Below are 15,153 nucleotides of genomic sequence, written 5' to 3' on the forward strand. Positions count from 1 at the left end.
GAATAAACAAGTAATTATTGTGCAGGTGTAATGTACATGAGGTAGGTGGATATTATATATACAGTATGAACAGCATTGAATTACAGGATGACAAAAAAAAAAGTAGCAGACAGGTGGATTTTAGGGTCAGAGTTACTGGGTTGTTATACAGGGATTGTGCCTGGCTCTAAGTGTCTGAAGTTGACTGTTCATAAGAGTGATGGCCTGTGGGTAGAAACTGTTCCTGTGTCTGTTCGTTTTGGTGTACAGTGCTTTGTAGTGCATACCAGAGGGGAGGGGCTGGGACAGGTTGTATACATGAGGCCCCTGGTCCTGGGTGTGTTGGAGGACCTCTCTCCCTTCTCTGTACTGGTAATGGTTTGTCTTAGAGCTGCTGTTCTCTCTTTTAGCCTTTAATGGAATAACACAGAGTCAATGAGTCACTGCTGCATTAATATGTCCATGTTCAACTGTGGGCCTGGTAACATGATTAGCTGTGCTTTTCAGTCAGCTTGGCACATTCATTCTATATAAGATGCAGGGTGACAAATTGGAAGATACAGTCAAGGACATAAACAGCATGCAGTAGTCTACTGTAAGATATTTTATTGTCCTATATGTGAACAATATAACAAAAAATTCACTGTAGTGGGGGAAAAATATGTTAAAACTTGTCTTGGGGGTGTGTCCCAACAGAAACACTATGGTACAGTCGTGTAGTTTGACCAGACCTGATCTGACTAGCCATGTGCCTCAGAGACTTACAGTCTTTTGCAGGGGGATCTGGATCTGATCATGTGGACATCAGTGTCGTACTACAGAATACAGCAGTGACAGTCTTCTCTCCACACAGGGGAAGCAGCTGGGTTGGCCTCTACCTTTCCACTGCAGGAAGGTATGACCTTGCCTCATCACAGCAACTCCTCAGCCGGTTCAAGAGTAAATGTGTCCTCAGATGCAGCTCTTGCCAACCCGTTCTGTTTCTTATCAAACTGCTCGCCCAGTAACTAGAACGTCTTTAGAGGGGAAAGCATTCTCCATCAATCACAATTGAGCTTGCAGGTATGCGACCTACCACAAGATGTCACTATTTCACAATGAGACAAGGCAGTCCCGTCTGATGTCCTGTTCATCCACCCTGAACGGCACTGAACTGTTTCACACCAGACTGTAGGACCCCCAGGACTTATGGTGAACATCAACCAGGATTTGAACTCCTGGACCTATCTTTTTGGGAAGGGGAGGCTAAACACAGGCAGTAACCTCTACCAATAAAGAACCATTAGTTGTTGTTTTGTTAAGCTTAATTGTTTGGTAATGTGACAAGAGTGCTACACTCTTCATGGCTTGCATTTATGGCTAACAGCTGCTTTTAGAGTTCCCAGGACATCATGGATCAATGGACCTGACCCAGCTCGTTTTACGTGTGAAAAAGAGACCAGGAAAGGTGGAGGGTTCACACCGATTTAACTGAGAGGAAGGAAGAGGGTTACATCAGAACTGGATTGGTTAATCAATATTCTATATCTATGGGTTGCACGGTCAAACAAGGGCTTGGGAAAAGTAGAGGATTCCACTTCTCTTTAACTTGTTATATGTCACCACCTAGTGGTGAAACTCATGGGGACGTCTGTATGAGTAAATTGTGCTCGTTTTGGTTCCTTGTGAACTATAACACTTGTAGCTACAGCTTTTCAAATATGTACTGCCTTCTGAGATGGTGACAAATTGATTGCTAGGGACAAAGCAAATTTATTGATATAATCACATTTGCACTATTCATGTGTTTGCAAATTACAGTGGGAATTACTAAACAGTGCAACTTACTAGGTTGTAAAAAAAACAGGCAATTCAGTTTTACCATAAAGCGTGGAAGTGTAGACGTACAGTAAAATACACACACAGAGAGAGACACAATGAGTTGTACATATTGCAGTGGTTTTACTTTATTTAAAAAGTATTAGAATGGTTTTGAAAACATTTAAAAACTAATTTAAATAAATTTAAATGGATTTCTCAATGCTGACTTTATCCCATATGGGCAGAAAATAAAAAAACACTAATCAGCCTCTCTTAAACAGCATAATTTCATGCAAAAACACATTGTGAGCTTCCTAAAAAATTTGCAATACTGTTCTACAGAAAACTCTGCTATAATCAATATTGTAAAACATTTCTAGACCTGTCTTAAACATTAAAGCTACAGACAGTTGAATGTCTTGGTCCAGAATAGGGAGAGTAGTGAAAAACAAGGATCATCCCTCCTGGACCTGATGATCAATACCAGAGATTTCTTCTATATGTAGAACAACACAACAACGGACATAAGGACACATGTCTCTCAATTTACTCTAAAAGTGACTGTGAAGATGGAATAGTTCATTAGGATTAAGACATTCAATATTATTATCTACTGTATGTCAACAGACTATATAAACGATCAGGTTAAAATTCAATTCATAGATCTGAAGGACAAGAAATAAGACAACAATTAGTTTGATACTCCAGTTGGCCTATCCATAATATTTAGGTCTGTCCACTTCTAGTCCATTTATATCTGTCAACACTGAAGATTTGGGAGTTGGAGGGAAGTGCTAGGAAGTAGGAACCTAAATGGAACTGGACCAATGTCTGTGATTCTCACCTGCTTGTGTCCTCAGAGGCTTGGGTGGGCGGGTCCTCATTGTGTAACTAGTGATTATGGAAGCCATGATTGTCAGTGCCCCAAACAGCATGATGGGACTGATTGACAACTCAGCATAACTGGTATCTGGACAATCAGACAGACAGTGTGTGATGCAATATAGTCTGGGATTTATTTATAAGCTATGAATACAAAGATCTTACACATCCACTAGATGATGCTGAAGGTTAATATCCATCAGCCAAATCCCTCTACACCTCTGTCTGATTACCAAGTACTGTAACTTTGCATTCCCACACATGCATTCATTCTGATTGAAGCATTTAAAAACTCATGCAAGTCACTCAACTGAAGATGGCGGTGAAGGATAACCACAAGCTCAAATCTTTTACCCAAAAAATAATGTACCTGTTTCGACGTCAGTGGAACTCAGATTCAGGACAGTCGTCTGTCCTAAGTTCGCGGCTAGGTCTTTCTACAAAGGCACTGACAGCTTTCACAAACAATCCCCGACCAGCCATGCTAATAGTGAACAGCACCTGGTCAGCATGACAGCCAAGCAGGTGGCTGACAATCCGTCTTCAGGGCCCTTGGTTGTATCAGGAATTTAAATGCAGATGCCCATTGGGTGATTGTACGACATAACAAATGCATACCTAGTAACTGATGGACCTGCCAGTGGTCTTGTTCCCTGGGGTGAATGAGTTAGTGTTTTGTTTAAAAATCAGTGTTTTGTTTGAAATTCAAATGCTTTTTTGACTTATCTTTATTCATTTTCATAATTAGAAATAGTATGAAAGAAATATAAAAACATTTTGTTTTATATATCCAGAATGTATTTTATAAATAATTAATCATGTTAAGTAACAAAAGTATCTGCTTCTATGTTGTAACTGATAAATTACAACTTTTGGAACGAGGGACAGTAAAACAAATTTCGGACCAGTAAGTTTCTAATCCACTGGGCCAGTGGCAAAAAGTTTTAACATTGAGCCCTGGCCTGGTTCCTCCACTCAACCACCTCATGACAATATCTGTTATCCTCTTTGACAAGTTGTTAAAATGTGATTGACTGGTATAGTAAATAAAACCTTGTATTCGATTAATAACAGAAACTCAGCTGAAGGTTATGGTAATAAAGGGACAAGTCTGTAACTTCATTAAGGCTTTAGGATCACTTATTTACAATGTCAATTAGAAGGGCTAAACAATACTGCTGACTAGGGTCTTCATTCTGGGCAAACAAACAATAAATGGGTAACTACAATGGCCATACCTAGTGTTGCGGTCTCAGGTCTCAAGTGTTTTTCCTACAACTTTCCTAGCAGTTACTGACTAACACCTGCAGAAACATGGTTACAATTGATGTGTAGTTACCATGTTGTTACCCAGTTGTTAACCACTTTGTTTCTTTGTTGTTTCCTGGAAATAACCTAGTTATTACCTTGTTATTTCCATCCTGCCAAATAAAGTGCAACCCTTATTCCCTTTTGGGTAAAAGAAAACATTAACCTCTGCAACCAACCTATGGAGCGCAGGAACGTCCCTGTCCTGGCACCAAGTTTCAAAGACCTGCCAGTTATACACATAGACAGAACACAGAGGGTGTCCCAGAATCCTGAGTTCTCACAATAACATTCTGGGGGAGTCATTTGTCACATCCTGTCTGGGGCGTTCCTGCTCTTTATCTGAGAGACAATCCTGTTCAGAGTTGAAACCAACAGGCTTTCCGGCAATGGTTGTCAAAAGCTGCCAAGACGGAAGGAGAAAGGGTGGTTGCAGGCAGGAATGGAGGAAGGTAGGTTTCTGTGGTGAGGGTATCATGGTGGAGCAAACCACTTACAGGGGAAAGACATTGCTGAGGGGCAACATGAGTAATGTAATGGGTATTTCCTGCCTGTGAGGTGACAGTTGGTGGAGAACTGACATCCTGATCACTACCACATGGTTGTAGCAAACCCCAATGCAAACATAAATGATGTTCAACCCACAAGTTTGAATGGTCAGCAAATTGCAAGAAAGATGCCGAAAAACAACCATGACACCAGATGATGATAATTTGCAATGTGTTGTTGTAAGTTAGATTTTGGCCATGCAGAGACATTTATCAATACAAAGCTTTTATCAATACAAAGTTATTAAATTATAATATATAAAGACAACTATATCTGTATCAAGACATAGGCCTTCGCTGAAGTCAGAGAAGGCCTAAGTGACTGAGCAACACTGTTAGGGATGGCCTTTTTTCTCTCATTATGATTTGGATTTATGTAGCTTGTTAATACATTTGTTGAATTAGGTTACTGTTGCGAGTGAATAGTGGTGAATTGAAAAAACCCATATCCAGAGGGATGATTTCTCAGAGAGATGGGAGCGTTGTTGTTGAGGAAGAACTGGAGGCTCTGTCCAAGATGGAGTCCAACATAAGAGGAAAAGTAGTGGTAAGAAGCTAGGGGGAACATGCCACTAACAAAAATACAGATAAAACCACACTGGATCCATTACAAAGCTCTATACTGGACATTTTTATTTCCTCTGATTTCTTTCTTTGCCACTGGATTTACACCACATGCACACAGTTGACACATACATGTTTTTGGTATGCAAAATTATTCAGGCTATATCACACCTTTTTATTGGTATAATATTATGCAAACAGAGCAAGCTCGTTCCCAGACCCATCTGACCAATTGAGTTGTCTGCATTATGAAATAAGCACCTCTGGTGCGACCCCCAGAGCAGGTCATGGCGCCGGGACAGGTGGGGCTCTGTCCCCAGAGCAGGTCATGGTGCCGGGAGGGGTGGAGTCTCCGCCCCAGGTGCAGGATGAGGCAAAGGGATGGAGGGCAGAAGCTCCACCCCCGAATCAGTAAAGAGCGTTGGAGCAGGAAGCCGCTCCACCCTCAAATCCATACGGGGAGCCAGAGCGAAAGGAAGCACCGCCCCCAAACCAGTATGAGGTGCAGGAGGAGTCCAGGGAGCTGGAAGCACTGGGGAAACTGGAGGCTGGACCGGTTGTACCAGACCGGGACCCGACATCACCGAATGCTGATGGGCACATGGCACCAGCCTCTCCAAACCCAACCTGACCTCCCACCCAGCAGGCCAGTCTCTGACCCTCTCTGGGGGATGCTGTGGGCTGGCAGCCGGTATAATTGAAATAAACAATGTAACTTACTTATCTCTCACTTACCTCATTGATACTTACTTTGGACTTGTGTCTGAGGTGTGGCCTGGGATCCTACAGAAACTGAAATGAAAAGAAAGATAATAAATACTAACCTTTGGCATTCCTACAGTATATTTGCTTGGTCTTGTGAAGGTGTGAAAATCATCTTTTGAAGGTGTGAAATGACAAGCTATTTTCATTTCAGGGTGAGGTTAACACTGTCAATATTGAAAGACAGCCCATGTTCTCTTTCTCTGTCCCTCTCCTCAGAAAAACAGAAGTGGGCTGAGGTCAAGGGCATCCACTAAAGCACCAGTTACAGGCATAGACAGACCTATTTGTTTATGTTCAGTTACTTTAACCTTTTCCAATTACAGTACATTAGAAAGAATCTTTAGTTTGTGAACACATACATGGTCTTGCATGACCACTCTCTACTGTAGGAACTGGAGACAGTAATGTGTCCTTATTTCCTTTAGATTCATTACCATGTTACTGACCTACATTACAATCTGCAATATGTCCTCTTGGGCAAGACACTGCCAAGTGATTTTTCTCCTACAGCTAGCCTGCTACAGCATCACCCTTCGGACAACAAAGCCCTTTTTACCTATGATTAACTTTCCTATAGGGTCTAATGAGGAGATGTGGATGTGAGGAGAAAGCAATTTAAATCTTACATGTCTGTTACCTAGTCAGGCCAGCTTCAATGACACATTGATAACTGACACCAAGTCATTACAGGATGGATTCTGGACTGTTAAGAGGTTTACCTTATCTGAACTGTCGGTCTGTTAAAACAGATGAGATGTTTTCTGGAAATGATGTGTACCCTTCCAGGAATCCTCCCAGACATACTTAATGTTCCTGTAATTCCACAAAAATCTGTTAATAAAATGATTCCGGAATCATTCCATTATAGTAATAAAATACTAATGCATGTTTATATGGCCATTTCACATATGCTTCTGTATTCTTTTTACTATGTCTATACATGATTTTGTCTACACAGTTGCTTGACTAATATTTTTTATATGAATAATATTATCAAATATAGTTTGACAATCAACAAAGCATGTTTTCCTCCAGAATCTGAAACATGCACATCTTTTCAATGTTAATAAAATGTGTACATCAGGGCTTCTCAAACCTGTTCCTGGAGAGCTACTGTCCTGTAGGTTCTGTCTCTAACACCAGTTGTGATGAACCTGATTTAGCCAGTTAATTATTAGAATCAGTTGTGCTGGATAAGGGTTGGAAAGACTACATCAGAATGGTGACAATACAGGAACAGGGTTGGGCAGATCTGATATAAAGTTTCAATAGTACAGAAACAACCATGTTTAACCATGGGTTTCATTCAATTAATAGTCATTTGAAAAGAAAACATATTCACAGTCCTCATGGTATAGTGGATATGTATGTGCTGTATGTAAAGAATTTTGTGTGGAGAAACCATCCAAATACTGTTGCTAAAACAGACATTCTGGGCCAGTTCTGCTGCAGTGTTGATCTACTTCATATTGTTTGGGGTGTCAGATACATTTCACAAAGGGCAAAGTATCGGTTGTTTTTTTGTCTTCCTTTTAATTGGTCCAGTTAAGACCTTGACAACCAGGTTTAGGCAGGTCCTAACAAATTAGTGACCTTCATTTTCTACCAGGCACAAAGTAGGACTGATAACCTGTAGGCACTCTGCCTTCCATGGAATTTGTTTTACACCAGTGCTGTACGTAGATCCAAGTGTTTTTCTTGCTTCCAACACTGGGCCTCAAGTGTTTCCAGGTAAATGGAATTGGTCTCCCTCATCAACTTCAGGCACTCATAAATACACTCAGTATCATAATATTCTATTAGGTACACCCATCTGATTAGTGCCAAATCAAACCACACGTTTCCTCTAGAAAACCCTGAGTTTTAGTTTTTTGTTGCTCTGGTAATTTGTAAACACTGTCATTAGCTAGAAGGGAAGGTGTCACAATCACTTACAGTGAAAAACAATTCTACAATCTAAAAATGTGACCACATTGAGGAAGTGTTGGTGGAGTGGTGAGCAGAGATGATAATGAGATGAGAAACTCATAGTGAACCCAGACTTTGACAGAGGAGAGAAAGAGATGACAATGACTTTGGGACTGCTACTCATCCTTGTGTTCCTACTAACAGGTAAGACAGAAAAGATCAGTGAGAGAAATAGTCAATGCATTATAATACACATTACACTTTATGGTGAAAGGGGCTCTTTGGGTTATTTCACCACTAGATTTTTCCATAGAGGTTCAAATATGGTCTGTGTTTCGTTAGGGTTTACCCCGCCTTAGCGTTTTGATACTTGTGTAAATCTTGTCAGTACAAGGTGTCTTTAATCAACATATTTGCATCAGTTCACCAGAAAATATTGACTAAATGTGGGAAAAGATATTGACAAAATGCTAAAAGGTATGATGCATCACATGTCTATGCCAAGAATATCATTACAGAAATAAAACCTCTTTCATAAAGATTAGTTTATAAAATTAAAATCTTAAAACTCTTTGCTATTGAAGGATGTTTTTATATTCTTTGGAAAAGTACACAGAGATTCTTGAACCCGGTCCATGGAACATCTCCAGTTCATGGAGGAATGCCTGGCAGTTTGTTGCATATCCCAGGCTTCTATCTCAATGTTGCCTATTTTGCAGTTGGAATGGGTTTGCATTGGGGGAACAGCTGAGTCATAATCTACTGTTGGAATATATTGTTCATATAGTGGTTACCTTAGTAAGAACATACTCGGTCAAAAATCAAGGGTGCAATGGAAGCTTTATTAAAAGCATCGCAGCAGAGTTGTCTGATGTTCAATCGATCTGACTGTAAAGATAGTTGCTATTGGTTATATACATTGAAGGGCGTGTCTACCTATCACAGATTGGTAGACAGATATTTATCCACCATACACAATTATTACGCACATCATATTTCTCAAGATGTATTTTATTGTTGAACAATCACAATGCTTTATGCCAATCCAAAATATAATTGAACCTCAAACCTGAATGTTTAACAAAGGAAAAGTGAGTTTTGATCTTTCTCAATGAGTGTATCAATCAAATTTATTTATAAAGCCCTTTTTACAACAGCAGTTGTCACAAAGTGCTTTACAGAGACACCCGGCCTTAAACCCCAAGGAGCAAACAACAGTAGTGTTGGATTTCAGTGGCTAGGAAAAACTCCCTAAGGCCAACTCCCTACCCGGGGGAGGCCCCCGGACAGGGCCCAACAGGCAGGAAATCAATCCACCCACATTGCCAGGCATCAACCAAAGGGACACCTACCAACCGCAACCCCCCTGAAATAGGGCAGAGTATTGCCAGTAGCTTACAGCCCATATGCACAAGTGCGCAACAGAGAGTCAACAACAAGCCAGTGACTCTTCCCCCGAAAGGCACTGGAGGGAGGGCATCCCAGTGGCGATGAGAGCACACCTGGCAAGACAGCAAGGGTGGACAGTATCAAGCCTACTGGTCACCTTCACGTCCCCGGGCCAGGCTACACCTAATTATAAACCGTGCTGTAGAGATTAGGTTTTAGTAGACACTTGAAAGTTTGCTCTGAGTTTGCATTTCTAACCTTAATTTGCAGATCATTCCACAGTAGTGGAGCTCTATGAGTAAAAGCCCTGCCGCCAGCTGTTTGTTTAGAAATTCTAGGTACAATTAAAAGGCCTGCATCTTGCGATCGTAGGTTACGTGTAGGTATGTATGGCTGGATCATTTCAGCAAGGTAAGTAGGAGCAAGTCCATGTATTGATTTATAGGTTAAGAGTAAAACTTAAAAATCAGCCCTAACCCTAACAGGCAGCCAGTGTAAGGACGCTAGGACAGGAGTAATGTGTTCACATGTTTTTGTTCTAGTTAGGATTCTTGCAGCCGTGTGCAGCACTAATTGAAGTTTATTTATTAGTTTGTCTGGATAACCAGAGAGAAGAGCATTGCAGTAATCTAGTCTAGAAGTAACGAAAGCATGGAATAATTTTTCTGCATCAGTTTTTGATAGAAAGTTTCTCATTTTTGCAATGTTTCGAAGATGAAAATAAGCAACTCTTGAGACATATTTTATATGTTCTTCAAAGGAGAGGTCAGGGTCAAGGGTAACGTCCAGGTTTTTTACAGTTTTTTGGGATACGACCATGCACCGTTGAGGTTCACCGTGAGATCCACTAACAACGCTATTTGTTTTTTGGGTCCTAAAAGGAGCATTTCTGTTTTATTTGAGTTTAAGAGAAAGAAATTCTCTGTCATCCACTTCCTAATATCTGAAGGAAATATCAGAGGATATGCTATCCACACTAACAAATAACAGATAAATAAGATTTAAACCAGGCTAGAACATGTCCACGTAGCCCAATATGGGTTTCCAGAGAAGGGAGTGATCAATGGTGTCAAAATCAGCACTAAGATCAAGAAGCAACAGGACGGATGCGGAACCTTTGTCCGAGGCCATTAGAAGGTCATTTGTTACCTTCACAAGTGCAATCTCAGTACTATGATGGGATCTGAAACCGGACTGGAGTATTTCATAAATGTTATTTGTCTTTAGGAAGGCATTCAGTTGTTGGGAAACATTTTTCTAAGATTTTTGAGAGGAACGGGAGGTTCAATATTGGCCTATAATTGTTTAATATGTCAGGATCCAGATTAGATTGTTTTAGAAGAGGCTTAATTTCCGCTATTTTTAGTGAGTTTGGTACACATCCGGAGGAAAGGGAGCAATTTATTATGTTCAGCATTGGCTGACCTAGCACAGGAAATAGCTCCTTAAGTAATTTTGTTGGAATCGGGTCTAGCTGAGAGTTTGTGGGTTTAGAACTCATTACAAATTTTGTAAATGTGTCGAGCGATACGGTATCAAAAAATTCAAGTGTCCCCATTGACACCTGGTCAGGGAGGTTCAGGACATTTTTAGGACAACTGAGATTTTGTGGACCATAACTATTTAAGGAGGAGTCAGTTATTTGTATTCTAATGGTGATGATCTTTTCATCAAAGTAGTTGATGTATTCGTTACAACTAAAGTGAAGACCCATTTCACTTGCTAAGCTTTGCTTTTTTGTTAACTTTGCAACTGTATCAAAGAGAAATTTTGGATTGTTTTTGTTCACCTCAATCAGGTTTGAGAAATAAGCTGATCGAGCAGACTTTTCTCAGCCGGGAACGAGTCACAGTGGCAATAGGTAAAGCTGTACTAACTACTCTGGCTATGCTATCGACAGACTCCACTATGCTAGCAGGCTGGCTAACAGCCTGCGGCCTGACCTGCACCCTATCTCATGTTAAGGCTATAGGAGTGAGACTCCTGTCATTTATGAGTGTATAATTTATATATTTTAGGCAACTAAATTACAAAAATATTTTCTCCCAACTCCCTTTTTAAAGTGTAACAAATGAGTAACACAAAATGACAATTCATAAAAATGTGTATATTTTCAAAAATATTCAGTGACCAATATAGCCACCCTTCTTTTCAATAACTATCATGAGCTTTCCATCCATGGAGTCTGTCAGTTTCTTGATCTATTTACAATCAACTTTCGCTGAAGCATCAAGCACAGCCTCCCAAAATACTGTTGAAAGAGGTGTATTTTCTTCCCTGACTGTAAATCTCACCTTTGAGAAGGGCCCACAAATTCTCAATAGGATTTAAGTCAGGTGAGGAAGGGGGCCAGGTCATTATTCAGGCATCTTTGAGGCTGTTGGTTGCTAGCCAACAGTGGAGTACTTGGATGCATGTGATGGAGCATTGTGCTGCATAAAAAACATGGCCTTATTGAATGCTGAGGACTTCTTCCTGTACCACTGCTTGAAGAAAAAATCTTCCAGAAATTGGCAGTAGGTATTGGAGTTAAGTTTCAGTCCATCTTCAACACAAAAAGGTTCAACTACCTCATCCTTAATGTAGGCAGCCCATACCAGTACCCCTCCTCCACCTTGCTGGCACCTGACTCAAAGTGGTGCCGGGTCCATTAGTGATCCAGCCATGGATCCATCCATCGGGTCCCACAAGAGTCACTCTCATTTCATCTGTCCATAATACCTTTGAAAAAGGTAGTTCTTTGCTCAATATAAATATATAGTGGTCTTCTTTCAGCCTTCTTGACCTTGGCCAGGTCTCTGAGCACCTGAGACCTTGAACTTCTGGACATTCCAGGTAGGTTGCAATTCTGGAATATGTTGGTGCTGGAGTATAATGGGTTCCTGGTACCTTCACATGTAATTGTTAATTTGCGTCTTTTCTTCTCCATGCATGTTTTGCGCCCCATTTGATTATTTGCAGCAAAACCTTTGATTTTCTGGTAGCCACGCATAAATTGTTTAGCTATTTCAAGTGTGTTGCATCCATTTGAATGGCATTTAAAAATATATATATTTTCAGTGTCAGTTAAATCACTCTTTTGACCCATTTTACCTGAGGCCATGAAGCTGCCTAATAATTATGCACACCTTGATATAAAGAGTAATTCACTTTCACCACACCCTCCCTCATTACACAAATATAGTGTGGAGAACAAGTATTTGATACACTGACAGTTTTGCAGGTTTTCCCACTTACAAAGCATGTAGAAGTCTATAATTTGTATCATAGGCACTCTTCAACTGTGAGTGACGGAATCTAAAAAAAAAAACAGAAAATCACATTGTATGATTTTTAAGTCATTCTTTTGCATTTTATTGCATGACATAAGTATTTGATACATCAGAAAAGCAGAACTTAATATATGGTACAGGAACCTTTGTTTGCAATTATAGAGATCATACGTTTCCTGTAGTTCTTGACCAGGTTGGCACACACTGCAGCAGGGATTTTGGCCCACTCCTCCATACAGACCTTCTCTGGATCCTTCAGGTTTCAGGGCTGTCGCTGGGCAATACAGACTTTCAGCTCCCTCCAAAGATGTTCTATTGGGTTCAGGTCTGGTGACTGGCTAGGCCACTCCAGGACCTTGAAATGCTTCTTATGGAGCCACTCCTTAGTTGCCCTGCTGTGTGTTTCGGGTCGTTGTCATACTGGAAGACCCAGCCATGACCCATCTTCAATGCTCTTACTGAGGGAAAGAGATTGTTGGCCAAGATCACACGATACATGGCCCCATCCATCCTCCCCTCAATACAGTGTAGTCGTCCTGTCCCCTTTGCAGAAAAGCATCCCCAAAGAATTATGTTTTTCACTTGCTTCAGGGTTGGGATGGTGTTCTTGGGGTTGTACTCATCCTTCTTCTTCCTCCAAACACGGCGAGTGGAGTTTAGACCAAAAGCTCTATTTTTGTCTCATCAGACCACATGACCTTCTCCCATTCCTCCTCCGGATCATCCAGATGGTAATTGGCAAACATCAAATCCATGACGGCGTAGTGTGTTACTAATGGTTTTCTTTGAGACTGTGGTCCCAGCTCTCTTCAGGTCATTGACCAGGTCCTGCCGTGTAGTTCTGGGCTTATCCCTCACCGTCCTCATGATCATTGATGACACACAGCAGTGTGTCAAATACTTGTTCTCCCCACTGTATGTATCACCTGAGAATGATTAAATCCAATGACCATTCAAGTTTTTTGGTTTGGAGTTTGGAAAATGTTCATAGAAATATTGATACGATCAGAATACTCACTTGCCTAATAATTGTGCATGCAGTGTAGAGTTGCTAGCAGTTACTGTCTTTGTGTCTTGTCAGAACAGAGGGCAACTTTATCCCTCTTTTTCCTGTTGCAAACTGTAATCTTGGTTTGGCCTAGTCCTCAATGTCCTCACTGTTTGTAGAAAGAAAATAAATAAATCATGAATCGGAATCTATTGAAAGATAATATTATTTAATGACAAAACAGACATGGTGCTATTCCACAAAAACATGGTTTGCAGTCATATTGGGCTCAGTTTAAAAGTTTAAAAGACAAATGTATAAAAATCTAGGCATTAGTATAAACATTGAAATAGGTAGATTAAAGTAAGCTTCACAATTAGAGAAGTAATGTGTCTTTTAATATAAGACAATAAGTTCAAGGAAGCTTTTCAGGTTCAAGGAAAAGCCTTTCAAAGTAATTGTTTTTATTAGGGTGCAAGTGATGGTGCCTTTTACTAAATAAAACAACAGCCTGATCATTTTGAATAATATGTTTAAAGGCAGATTTATGAATTGGGAAAATTGTGTCTTACAAAGGTATTCAGACTTCTAAACCAATTTTATAATTTTACTGAATAATATATGGTCAATTGAATTTTTGTTCTCTCTGATATTTTTGAGAAAAATAAACTGAAAAGTTGTTTGCACAAGTATTTAATACCAACTATGTTGCATTCTTGTTTAGTAGTATGGCAATTATTTATTTTGAGTTAAAGTGTTTAAAAATAATCTTACAGAACAATTTAAATGGATTATACTTATTAGTAATTCAGTAATAATAAATAATTAATCAGGAGTCTGAATACATTTGGAAGGCGGTGTTTATCATCCATTTTTGAAATGCAAATTTAAAAACACACTTTCTCAGTGTCATGGAAATGTTTTCCCTTTTTTTCGCAAAAAAGATACAATAACTCAGGAGTTTGTGAATTCAAAAAAATTATTTTAATGAAGATCATAAAAGCTGTGGTGATCTGCAGAACAACCCCAAAAAACCTAAGACTCAGATCACACTCAATTGAATTCAAAAATATATTGATTATACATTGTTGAAGCTTGTAGTGTGAGCCTTCATACATTTTTTGGAAAATGTCTATAAACATTGTTTTGCTAAAAAAAAATAACTCTGATGAAGAGATTACAAATAACTATAATAAAATATGGCATTTCCATTGATAAATTAGCCTGATCTCAGAGGGCATATGTAAATGTTGCTGTTTCAAGACACTGCCTGATAATGGGCCTCTGCACGCCTACCTACAGTACCTCACAGCAGTGAGTACACCCCTCACATTTTTGTAAATATTTGAGTATATCATTTCATGTGTCTGATGAGACAAAGATAAACTTATTTGGTTCAGATGGTGTCAAGCGTGTGTGACGGCAACCAGGTGAGGAGTACAAAGACAAGTGTGTCGTGCCTACAGTCAAGCATGGTGGTGGGAGTGTCATGGTCTGGGGCTGCATGAGTGAATGCCAACATGTACTGTGACATACTGAAGCAGACTGGGCTGCAGGCCAGTATTCCAACATGATAACGACCAAGACGACCACTGCCTTGCTAAAGAAGCTGAGGGTAAAGGTGATGGACTGGCCAAGCATATCTCCAGACCAAAAACCCTATTGAGCATCTGTGGGGCATCCTCAAATGGAAGGTGAAAGAATAATTATATTTTAGAGTTTTACCAACGCAATATTTATCTGTTGACCT

Source organism: Esox lucius, chromosome 18 (assembly GCF_011004845.1).
Source record: "Esox lucius isolate fEsoLuc1 chromosome 18, fEsoLuc1.pri, whole genome shotgun sequence".
Classification (NCBI taxonomy): Eukaryota; Metazoa; Chordata; class Actinopteri; order Esociformes; family Esocidae; genus Esox; species Esox lucius.